General features: G+C 38.9%; 1 protein-coding gene across 3 annotated transcripts in view; it reads left to right on the forward strand.

Moving 5' to 3' along the window:
* The window catches only part of ARHGAP42 (Rho GTPase activating protein 42), a 315416-nt gene that overhangs the window by 213515 nt on the left and 89903 nt on the right, over nt 1-11998 (forward strand). The window lies entirely within an intron of this gene.

Consider the following 11998-nt stretch of genomic DNA (forward strand, 5'->3'; position numbering starts at 1 on the left):
GGCCAGGATACTGGAGTGGGTTGTCATGCCCTCCTCCAGGGGATCTTCCTGACCCAGGGGTTGAAACAGCATCATTGACCTCTCCTGCATTCCGGGTGGGTTCTATATCCACCATGTCATGAGAAATGCTGGGTTAGAGGTATATGTGTATGGAAGGACTGATGCTGAAGCTGAAGCTGCAGTATTTTGGTCATCTGATGTACGCAGATGACTCATTGGAAATGTCCCTGATGCTGGGAAAGATCAAGGGCAGAAGGAGAAGAGGGCATCAGAGGATGAGATGGCTGGGTGGCATCATGCAATGAGCGTGAACTTGGGCAAACTCCAGGAGATGGTGAGGGACAGGAAGGCCTGGTGTGCTGCAGTCCATGGGGTCACAAAAAGCTGGACGTGGCTGCGTGACTGAACAACAACAGAGATGTATGTAGGTACATGATTCTTTGTGGACACAAAAGGCATGTGATCTGACGTGGATGTCTAGTCTCTGAAAAGGCAATACCTGAGGTGAGTCGAAAGATGAGTGCGAGTTTGCCGGGGAGTCGGGGCATTTTGGGCAGAACAGAGCATAGCAAAGCAGGTAAGAGGTGAGGATGATTTGTGGGCAGAACTTGAGGTTTGCTGGTGTCACCAGAACATAAAATACAAAGTGGGAAGTATCGGAGATGAAATCAGAGAGCTGTGTCAGTGCTGCTTTACCAAAGATCTTATTTGCTGTGCTAAGAGTGGACTTTTTTTCTGTAGTTTTTGGAAAATTAAATACCTAGGGGAATGTGATAGTAAGAATTGTGTTTTAGATTAATTATTCTAACTGAAATATGGATAACCAGTAGGGACACAAATACGATCTGCAGGAAGACCAGGTCCTTGCTAATTAGTTGGAAGTTTAGCTGGAAGACCTGATGGCCCTAAATTATTGCAATGAATTTGAAATCTAGAAGGGGAAGTTTTGAAATATACTTTGAAGGCAAAAATCATAGGTAGGATGCATGGATGTGGATGTTTAGAGAAAGTGAGCAATCTGAAAGAATGGCAGTTTTCCTGTCTTAGTTCTTAGACAAAGCTGTTTTGTTTTTTTTTTACCCCCCAGCTTTGTGTTCTTTCACACATGCTGACACCTCTCATGTCCATACAGTCACCAAGTCATGAGTGATTTCCTGAATTGGTACCTTTGTGCTTATTCCTGTTTTTTTTTCTTTTTTTAATTCAGGCCGCCCCAGTTATCTCTTGGCTCTACTTCCACTCTCAAATGCTTCCTTCATTTTGCTGCCAGAGAATTATCACTTAAAATAAACCTGATCTTTCTCTGTCGCTAAGTTCAGTTCAGCCACTCAGTCATATCCAACTCTTTGCGACCCCATGGACTGCAGCACACCAGGCCTCCCTGTCCATCACCAGCTCCCGGAGCTTCCTCAAACTCATGTCCATCGAGTTGATGCCATCTCATCCTCTGTTGTCCCCTTCTCTTTCCTTCAATCTTTCCCAGCATCAGGGTCTTTTCTAAAGAGTCAGTTCTTTGCATAAGGTGGCCAAAGTATTGGAGTATCAGCATCAGCATGAGTCCTTCCAATGAACACCCAGGACTGATCTCCTTTAGGATGGACTGGTTGGATCTCCTTGCAGTCCAAGGGACTCTCAAGAGTCTTCTCCAACACCATAGTTCAAAAGCATCAATTCTTCAGCACTCAGCTTTCTTTATGGTCCAACTGTCATATCCATACATGACTACTGGAAAAACCATAGCTTTGACTAGATGGACCTTTGTTGGCAAAGTAATGTCTCTGCTTTTTAATATGCTGTCTAGGTTGGTCATAGCTTTCCTTCCTAGGAACAAGCATCTTTTAATTTCATGGCTGCAGTCACCATCAGCAGTGATTTTGGAGCCCAAGAAACCTCCCTCCAAATAAAAATCTACAAATGATATAAGCTTAGTTTTTAGGGTCTAAAACTTCTCAGCATGTGCAAAAATCTTATTCTTTGGCAGCCATGGTTTAACTCCCAGATAGCCTCTTTGAACTTTGAAGTAGTCAAATAATTTTTGGTCCTGACCCATGTCTTGATTTACATTGGTTGTGCGCTGGTCCCCTTTGTCTGACTAGTGCATTTTATTTTTGCTTTGCTTTGTCCCTTTACCCCACTAAATGATCCGGGCCTTAAATGTACACAGTATGTCTTGCTCATGTTTGTCCCCTAGAGACATGATTGCTCGGTATTCATTGAATGAATAAATCAGAGTGTTTGGAAGGGAAGGGTAGCCTTCCCTAGATCATTCCTAGAGAAAAGCACTAAAGAAAAAAAATGTATATAATAAAATGCCCTGAATCAAAAGCCCTGTGTAATGTCGGCAGAGGCTGAACAAGTTGCAGCAATGGAAATACCTGAAAGATATGCTTTTCATTGTTTGTAAATTTGAGCTAGCATGGTGGGACAAGCTAGCTGTGTCCTGGGAGTAATCTATTGTTCTGAAAACAGATACTTTGTGACTCCTGATCTGCATCAGATTATAACCAACAGCAGTCAGTTTCTTGAATATTCTGCTTAGTAGTTGGTAAGTTGTTTTGTATTGATTGATTTAAGCTATTTAAAAAAGTGATGCTGTAGGCTTATCCCTGATTGACACTGTCAAATCTGGTGTCTTGAGTCCTGTGTTTAGAAAGTATGATAAATTTTTATAAATATAAGTGGAACTGATTATGTATGACATCTGTCTAGAACCAAATGAAGAAGAAAATAATATTCACAAAGAAGGACTTGTAATTGCTTCTAGATAAGTCTTAAAATGCCAGGGTTCTAGTCAGTCACCATAATTCCCTTGTACTGTCAAGTTAGCTATTGATTTTCTCTGCCTGTAAAACAGAAGCACTTTTTTATTTCTGGCTTTCCATGTAAACCCCGTTAACTGAGCTCTCAGAAAGAAGATTCCTGGCTCGCTCGCTCGCTCATATTTATTAGTTGTTACTACTTCATGTCTACCAGCATCGTCAGATATACTAAGTACTTTAAAAATTCTTCCCTGTGACTAACTTAAATAACACTGGTTTAGTCCATTTCCTTCTTCTGTTTCCTCAACTGGAGTTGGAGAGCAGGTGGTCACCATGTGAAATACTCAGATTTTACAAGCAGCTGGAAGAACTTGTAAATTATTGCCTTCACCTTGGGTTTCCCTCCTGTGCTCATCCCTCCAAGGATGCCAGAAGCGTTTGAATAACGTGGTTTCAGGTTGAGGAATCATTTTATAAGAAATGATAGAATCCCTTTTCAACCAATGCCACTCTTTAGAGAACATGTAGCATAGTGTGTGTATATGTGTTTCTTTATGGGATTAAATTAGAGCTTTTTCAATCTTAGGGTTTTAAATTGTATCTTTAGGCTGTTCTAGATTTATTTTATTCAACTTAAATTTATTGAACTTAAGGTTGGACTTCTGGTAAAGAGAGAGGATATTTGGAACCTTGTCGTTGTCCAGTTGCTCAGTCGTGTCTGACTCTTTGTGACCCCATGGACTGCAGCACGCCGGGCCTCCCTCTCCATCACCATCTCCCGGAGTTTGCTCAAACTTATGTCCATCAAATTGGTGATGCCATCCAACCATCTTTTTCTCTGTCGTTCCCTTGTCCTCCTTGGACTCTGAGAGAGAACAAATAGATAACTCCTATTCTTAGCCTTTGCACTAAAATGAACTTTTTAATAAAATCTAAGTGTATTGTGAATAATATACAGAGTAGATTTGGTTGGGCTAAAACATTCCTTTTCACTTATTTGAAATGACCACAGTGAATGACCCAAAGACCATCAAATAAGAGTTAAGGGGAGAGAAAACTTAGAATCAAAAATAATTGACAGAGAGCACAGATGGCTACTCTTTTCATTTAACTTACTGAAAGAAAATTATATCCTTTGGTATAAAATTTAAACTTCCTTTGAGAAGTAAGTATTTTTGGGTATTAAACCTATGAAAATTATAATACCTAAATATTTCTGTTGATTGGCATGTTAATAGTTGGAAGAAATAATAATATAAAATCATATTAATCAATTTTGGAGTTTTTGCAGCTGCAAAACTGAACTTTTAGGAATTACTTTTGCTAATTCTATTTGGTAAGCTCCCTGATAAAGAATAATTCTATTTCATAAATCACTCTCTATGTACACTTGGTGGAAAAATTTAATTTAGCTTTCTTCATTGTTCACTTTAACATCTTGGTTGTTTTAAGGCTCAAACTAGACTAAGATTGTCATTAAAAATATTTGTTAATTAATCTTGAGAAATAGTGCATTACTCCACACCTGGGAATTAAGCTCACATTTTACTAACCAAAGTCTTTTAGTTTTTCTATGTTATTTGATAAACAAGAAAGTGTTAAGCATTGTTTGTGAGTGATGTTTTTAAATCTTAGCACAGTTGTATTCCATTAAAAGTAAAAGAGATTTCTCAGTTATCCACTCTTGTACTTCTATGATCTGAAGAAGTGTCTAAATGTATTCTGCCAAATAGCCCTTCAGGGTATTTCAGTTAAATAGCACCAGGTTCGACCAGCCCTCCCCTAGTTGGCATCATTAGAAACATGGTCTAAACTTTGGTAATGTCGCAAGAGGCTACGATGACTCTAGATTACACAGACTACATCTCACAAAAGTTTTCATCGTGTTTATAGGATGAAACAGAGAGACTTCTTATTTATAAAGCAGAAGTGATTTGTAGCTGTTTAAACTTCAGGCATAAACAGCACTGAATGCTCAACCCACACAGTGAAGAGTATATTTTTGTGAATGAAAACTGGGATTTATTCTGAAGTTTGTGACTTGTCACATGGCTTGAAAGTAGCCAAGTGGTAGCAATACCTCCTGGCCTCCACATTTAACTGCCGAATGGATGGTTTCCAATGCTGGCAACCTGTGGTGCTTTCTCCCCTTCCTTTAAGCTCTTCATGTTCTTGGCAATTAGTGTGACATTTGGAGGATTGGATTTTATCTTTGGAGTATAAAACCCCAAGCTCAATAAGACTAAGGAGCAACTAAGATTATACTAGCTGAAAGTGAACGGGTAGCTGTTTTTTACTAATCCCTACCTTACCGACTGCTGATATTGATCTTTTTTGTACCGGGGATTGTTTGCCAGCTGGCAGGCCCACACCATCAACGGCCATCCCTCCGAGGTGGTTCTTTTGGTGGGTGTACCTAGGAAAAGCTTTATGTAGAGCAGTGCCAGAACAATAATCATGTTTGTGTTTGCAGTAATCGAGCACTTCTTTATATGCTACTTGCCTCCAGAATGTTTAAGCTGAAGTCATTGAGTCAACTGTTAGGCAACAGATAAGATGGCCAAGGCCCTAGAGTTATTCAGTGTTCCAGGTAAGACGATTGGTGATCAGTTCTAGAGGATGGCCATGACTATGTGCAGTGGTTACAGAATGGGATGGTTATAATTCATTCACTCAGCAGTTACACATTGAGGCTTCTTTATTGGGAAATACCGTATTAGCTTATAGACTAGTAAAGGATTTCTCAGCCTCCACGCTATTAACGTGTTTGGGTGAATCAGTCAATCAGTATCTCTCTCTCTCTCTCTCTGACTCTGTCTTCTTATCTTTCCACTCATCTGTATCCTAGGGAAGTCCATCAGTCTGGCAGTTGAAATTAGAACTTTAGACAGAAATACCTGCAATAATAACTTTTTCGTGGAATTGTTCTCATCAAAGTACAACTCTTTTTAAGAGATGAACCTAATGTTGGAAGTCGAGGAAGGCAGAGCAGAGGCAATGAGCAGAAAGGACATATTCTGCAGTGCCGATCAAAGCCTTTTCTTCCCTTGTGCAAGCAAAGGTTGAGTGAGGAGCACCAGGCATTTCTGGGAGGCTTCTGGAGGTCACCCCCACTGCAATGCTTCTGCTCCTATTCTTCAAACAAAACTTACTTACATGGACACATCTCTGCTAGGAGATTGGGAAATGTATTCTTTATTTGTGGCAGCTGTGTTCCCTGCTACAGTTCAGGGGTTCTGTTACTGTGAAAAAGGATGGCACGCAGCCAAAAAGGGCTTTTCATAAAAGCAGTAGAAATTCAGAATTCCATGAATTCTGCACACAGGGGAGGGCTGTTCCAAGCTTGGACTCATGTGACTTAATTCTTTGACCTTGACCAGCGCACTTCAGTCCCATGGAGGATGGGGGTCATTTTCCTTTAAAATGTTAAAACTGAGCAGTTGTGTTAGTTATGCTCATGTTGAAAAAGATCTTGTAGTTTAGTCTGAACTCCACCCATCTGCTGTTTGAGTGGCCTATGGTTAATTTCCATGAATCCCATTTTTCCAATGTATAACCTAGGAGTCATGATAGCACACTCTTTCTCTCCTATTTATAAACATGATCTTCTTGAAAACCCTCTATAGCTAAATATACAAAACAGGCTCAAGAGAACAAGGTTGTGAATGAGTCTGCAAATCCCTTGAAAATGTTATACTGTCATTATCTAAAACTGCAAATATAGCGCCCTCAATAAAATCTTATATCTGCATCTTAGGAATGTGTGTATTGGTGTTGGGCACAGTTTATCCTCTTCCCAGACCTTTAGGGTTTGCTCAGAAGGTAACTCTGGCTGAGGATTGTCGCTTCGTATTCCTCACAAGTGATACACAGCCTCACGGTCCTGCTGGCTCTTCCCCGTCATGTCTGGACCCTTTATGGAATGCGGGGGGCCATGGGCTCTGGCCTCTCCTATAGCCGTTGAGCAAGCCGATGGCAGTCCAGCAAACCCAGGAGAGTTCTTATCCATGGGGCAGATGTTGACCAATAAGAAAGTGGCAGGTAAATCCTTGCTTCCTCCTTGCTCACCCAACTGAAATGTCCAGAGGTGTGTTGGTTTTGTGAAACCTGAGTGGAGGTGTGCCTTATTGCCTGAGCAGCTGGCTGTTTCTCCTCCTGTTTCTGCGGTTAGTTCAGTAATAAATGCTTGTGTTTTCCTTCCGCCTTTCCTCTCTCTCTTCCCTTTTTCTCTACTCCTGCTCCTCATGGATTGCGTGCCAGCGGTAGCAGGCAAGCTTTGCCTCTGGCTCTGTTTTCTAGGAATTTTGCACTAAAAAAGTATAATATTAGCATAATATGTGAAATTAAATTCCACTTGCTGTGACTTTCACCCTGGGAGTTAAGGAGAGACACCTGTCTCTGTGTCAGTCAGACGCAGACTTCTCATGAGCACGCTCTTTCACGGTGTCAGTCTTTTGTCCTCAGGTTAGTTCCTCACATGTTATCAGTGCTTTTTGATTCTTTAACTGAGTATTTAATTTCATTCTCCAAGGTCTCTGTCAAGCACGAAGAACAGAAATTTGAATGTGGGTATAAAGCAAAGCTTTGTGTTACTTTTAATTAGGAAATCCACTCAGGGTAATTTTCCAAACATTTTGTCTGGAGTGTGTTCCACACACCCTGCCTGGAGTTTGCTCAGTTGTGTAAATTAGTTTTATCCATGATGTCATGCCAGAGTCCGTAAGATTATAGCGACTCCAAGTACTCTTCACCCACCCAATCCCAGTCCTCTCTGTCCTAACACAGCCCAAGAGACAGGTAACAATCAAACATCATCAGAAACTTTCAGTAGCATTCTCTGTCTCTCCCACAGTCTAAAGTGGCGTCATAAGCTCCTCCTCCGCTTCCCACTCTTTCTGTTTCTCATCTTGTTTTCTGTTTTTTCCTATTTCATCTATTTGTTCTCTTTAATGTTTTTCAGTGCAGTAATTTTCCCTATAAGCATTGATTTTGCTACATCCTACACATTTTAATGTTTAATTTTCAGTAAGTTCAAACTGCTTTTAAAAAAATCTCTTTTCAGATTTCTTCTTTAACCCATGTGTCATTTACAAGCTTGTTTAATCTCCAAGTATTCTGTGATTTTCCAGCTATCTTTCTGTCATTGATTTCCAGTTTATTTCATTGTGCTCTGAGAATGATTTCTATTCTTTCAAATTTGCCAAGATGTATTTTATGGCCCACAGTGTATAGTCTGTGTTGGTAAATGTTCGATGTGAGCTTGAGAAGAATATATAATCTGCTGTTTGTGAATGAACACCATTATATCCAGTTGGTTGATGGTGCTGTTGAGTTCAGCTGTGGTCTTACTGATTTTCTGCCTGTGGATCTGTTTATTGCTAGCACCTGAGTATTGAAGTCTTCATCCATGACAGTGGATTTATCTGTTTCTCCTGGAAGTTCTATCAGTCTTTGCCTCCTGTATTTTGATACTCTGCTCTTATGCTCTGCATATACATTAATGTATGTGTATGCTCTGCATACATAATAAGAATTATTATTGTCTTTGATGGAGAAGGCAATGGCAACCCACTCCAGTACTCTTGCCTGGAAAGTCCCATGGACGGAGGAGCCTGGTAGGCCGCAGTCCATGGAGTCACTAAGAGTTGGACATGACTGAGCGACTTTACTTTCACTCTTCACTTTCATGCATTGGAGAAGGAAATGGCAGCCCACTCCAGTGTTCTTGCCTGGAGAAGCCCAGGGACGGTGGAGCCTGGTGGGCTGCTGTCTATGGGGTAACACAGTCAGACACGGCTGAAGTGACTTAGCAGCAGTAGCAGCAAAGTCTTTGAAGAACTGACCTTTTAAGCATTATGTAATCCTCTCTCTTTATCCCCAATAACTTTTGTTGTTTTGAAATCTGATCTATCTGACATTAATATAGCTACTCCTGCTATCTCTTCTTTAGTGTTAGCAAAGTTTATCTTTCTCTGTGTCTTTGCTCTTAACATATATGTGCCTTTACATTTCAAGTTGGTTTCTTATAGAAAACATGGAGTTGAGTCTTGGTTTTTGGATTCACTATGACCATGTCTGTGTTTTCATCAGTGGGTTTTGACTACTCACCCTCAAAGTGATGATTGATATAGTTGGATTAATGTCTACTGTATTTTCTGTTGTTTTCTACTTTTTGCCCTTCTTTGTTTCTATTTGTTTCTTCCACTATTTTTCTGCCTTTTGTGATCTTAATTGTGTACTTTATATAATTTCATTTTCTCTGCTTGCTTACCATATCAATTATACTTTTTAAAAACATTTGAAAGCATTAATGGTTGCCGTAAAGTGGCATTGTAAGTTCCTCTGCTTCCCACTCTTTCTGTTTCTCATCTTTTTTTTCTCTTTTTCCCTATTTCATCCATTTGTACATTTATAAATTTGTACATTTGAAATGTACATTTACAACTAATCCAAATTCTCTTTAGATAATGTTGTACTGTTTCACGGGTAGTGCAAATACTTGAGAATAACAAAATTCCTTTTGTCCTTGTACCACTGCTGCCATTTACTTCACTTATATATACACACATATATACATAAAAGAGTTAATAGTTACCTTTAAATTTTGTATAAAAGTCTGTTCCCAAATGCATTTATGTAATTGCAAAATGCATCTTGGTACATTTGTATACATTGTATGTCTTCTCCAGATTTTTTAAAGACACATCCCTCCTGGGACTCTAAACTTAACTGCTGCTTTAAAGTTCATAGGCTTATTTGTCCATCTGTTTTCATGGAAGGTCATATTACCATTTTCTTGAGAGTTTTCTTTGTGTCTTTGAACTGTTGTTTTCCTAGGTCTTGATTTTTTTTTTTTGGTTTATTCCTTCATTTTAGTTGAGCACATCCCTTAGTATCTTTCTGGAAAATGGTACAAAATTTTAAATATTAATAATTTTGAGACCCGGAGAAGGCAATGGCAACCACTCCAGTACTCTTGCCTGGAAAATCCCATGGATGGAGGAGCCTGGTAGGCTGCAGTCCATGGGGTCACTAAGAGTCGAACACGACTGAGCAACTTCACTTTTACTTTTCACTTCCATGCATTGGAGAAGGAAATGGCAGCCCACTCCAGTGTTCTTGCCTGGAGAATCCCAGGGACGGGGGAGCCTGGTGGGCTGCCGTCTATGGGGTCGCACAGAGTCGGACACGACTGAAGCGACTTAGCAGCAGCAGCAATTTTGAGACCCTGTATGTTTGTAAATACTTTTGTACTACCATGAATCTAGATTGACAATTTGGATATAGAAATCAGAGTTGGAATTCATTATTCCTCAGAATTTTAAAGGCACTGCACTTTGGTTTATAACTTCCTGTGTTGTGAACTCATTGGTTTCTGATGATGTTTATTCGAACTCTGTTTTTAGATTTTTCACTTTTAATTATGGTTTTGTAATAGTGTATGATATATCTTGCAGGTATTTTCTCATTTATTGTGCTTTGTATATATTGTGTCATTTTAATATGGATTCTTTTTTTTTAGTTTTGGAAATTTTCATGATTTTTTTTTTTTTTTTTGGTAATTGCTCCCTTCATTTTTCTTTCAGTACTTCTGTTAGTCAGATGTTGGGTTTCCTGATTAATCTCCTAATTCTCTTATCTGTTCTCATCTCTTTTTTAGTTCACAGCTCTTTTGTTTTATTCTTTCACTCATATCTCATTAACATTTTCTTTCTTATGCAGCAGCCATTCTCATAAGTTTAATGTGTATATATTTGTCTTAAAAATTAATATTATTTTTCTATTCATGTCTTCAATTTACATAAATGATTTTGTGTTATTTCCCTATTTTGTGTTTTGTGGTTTTCACTCAGAATTATGTTTTAAGATCCATCTATTTGTAGGATTTACTTCATGCCTGCGACTTTGTGGTGTGCTTCTAATGCATTTATATTCACCAGTAAATACCCGGCTATCTTCCTGTCCCAGACGGATCCTCTTTCATGTTTCCTTATGGACTTTTCTGTGAGGATATTTCTGGGATGTGCACCACCCAGAAGCTAGTTTTTAGGTCACACATTTAGACTAGTTGGAAATGTTGAATGCAACATTTCTCTTCAGAAAGGCTGTAGCCCTTTATGAGTTCCTGTGTTTCTACATGCATTCAACATATAGTGTTATTCACCTTTATAGCTCTTGCCAACCAATATCTTATACATATAATGGGACATCTCAATATTTTAATTTGCTTTTTTCTTAATTATTGATGACTTTGAAAAACTCTTTATATGCTTGTTACCCTTTTGACTTCCCTCTTCTGTTATCCCTTGACATCCTTCATCTATATTTTTATCTATTTTTTTTTTCTATCTTTTCATCCTGTAGGAGTTGCTCATATAGGCAAATATGAAACCTTTGGCTCTTATGAATCTGACCACCTAGTGGTGGTAGTGTAAGATAATAGGAATGGGGAAGATACGGTGAATTATACTGGTGCAGCTATGCAGAAAGAAGCCCTTTTTGAAATGTCTATATTTCAGCAGATTGAGGAGGAGGGACATGGTGGGGAATGGTTGGGTACAGTCACCGCAGTTGGAACATGGCTGTGAAAGCTGTATTAAGGGTCTCAACAACCTGAGTTTCTGGATACCAGGAATCTCTTGGGTCTAAGGAATATCCAAGCAGCTGTTCATTCTGATACTTAGAAATGATGTCACCCTAGGTCACTCTTCTGAGCAGTGAGGAAATCCCACTATCAGAGAAGGAGGAAGTCTAGCCAAGATTGTTAGTCAGGGTTATATCTTGTCCTCTCAATGCCTAGCACAGTGCCAGTATATAAGAATTATGCATTTGTGAAATAGAAATTTATCTATTGGTATTTATTATTACTCTTTACATGACTATTTCTGCTACTGTGCACTCACTTAAAAGGATTTTAAAAATATATGTTTAGTGCTTATTTAGCTAATGGCTGTACTAACATGGTAACATAATAGTTGCATGGAAAATTGTGCAATATCCTGTGTGGCAATTATAACCTTGAAATTGTCTTAAAAATTGGATGTATGAATTCTAAATGTGTGCTCCATTAAAAGAAAATGAGAAAATATTTTTTCACTGCCTCTACTTAAAAACAATTGATCATGATATTGTTAAGATTAAGGTTGCTAAAATAGTTGTTTAAACAAAGCTTTGCAGTTGTCTGTTATAGAGAAAAAACAATTGGATAAAGTTTGAAATATTTCTGTTTGTGACTTTCT

Source organism: Odocoileus virginianus, chromosome 10, assembly GCF_023699985.2.
Source record: "Odocoileus virginianus isolate 20LAN1187 ecotype Illinois chromosome 10, Ovbor_1.2, whole genome shotgun sequence".
Classification (NCBI taxonomy): Eukaryota; Metazoa; Chordata; class Mammalia; order Artiodactyla; family Cervidae; genus Odocoileus; species Odocoileus virginianus.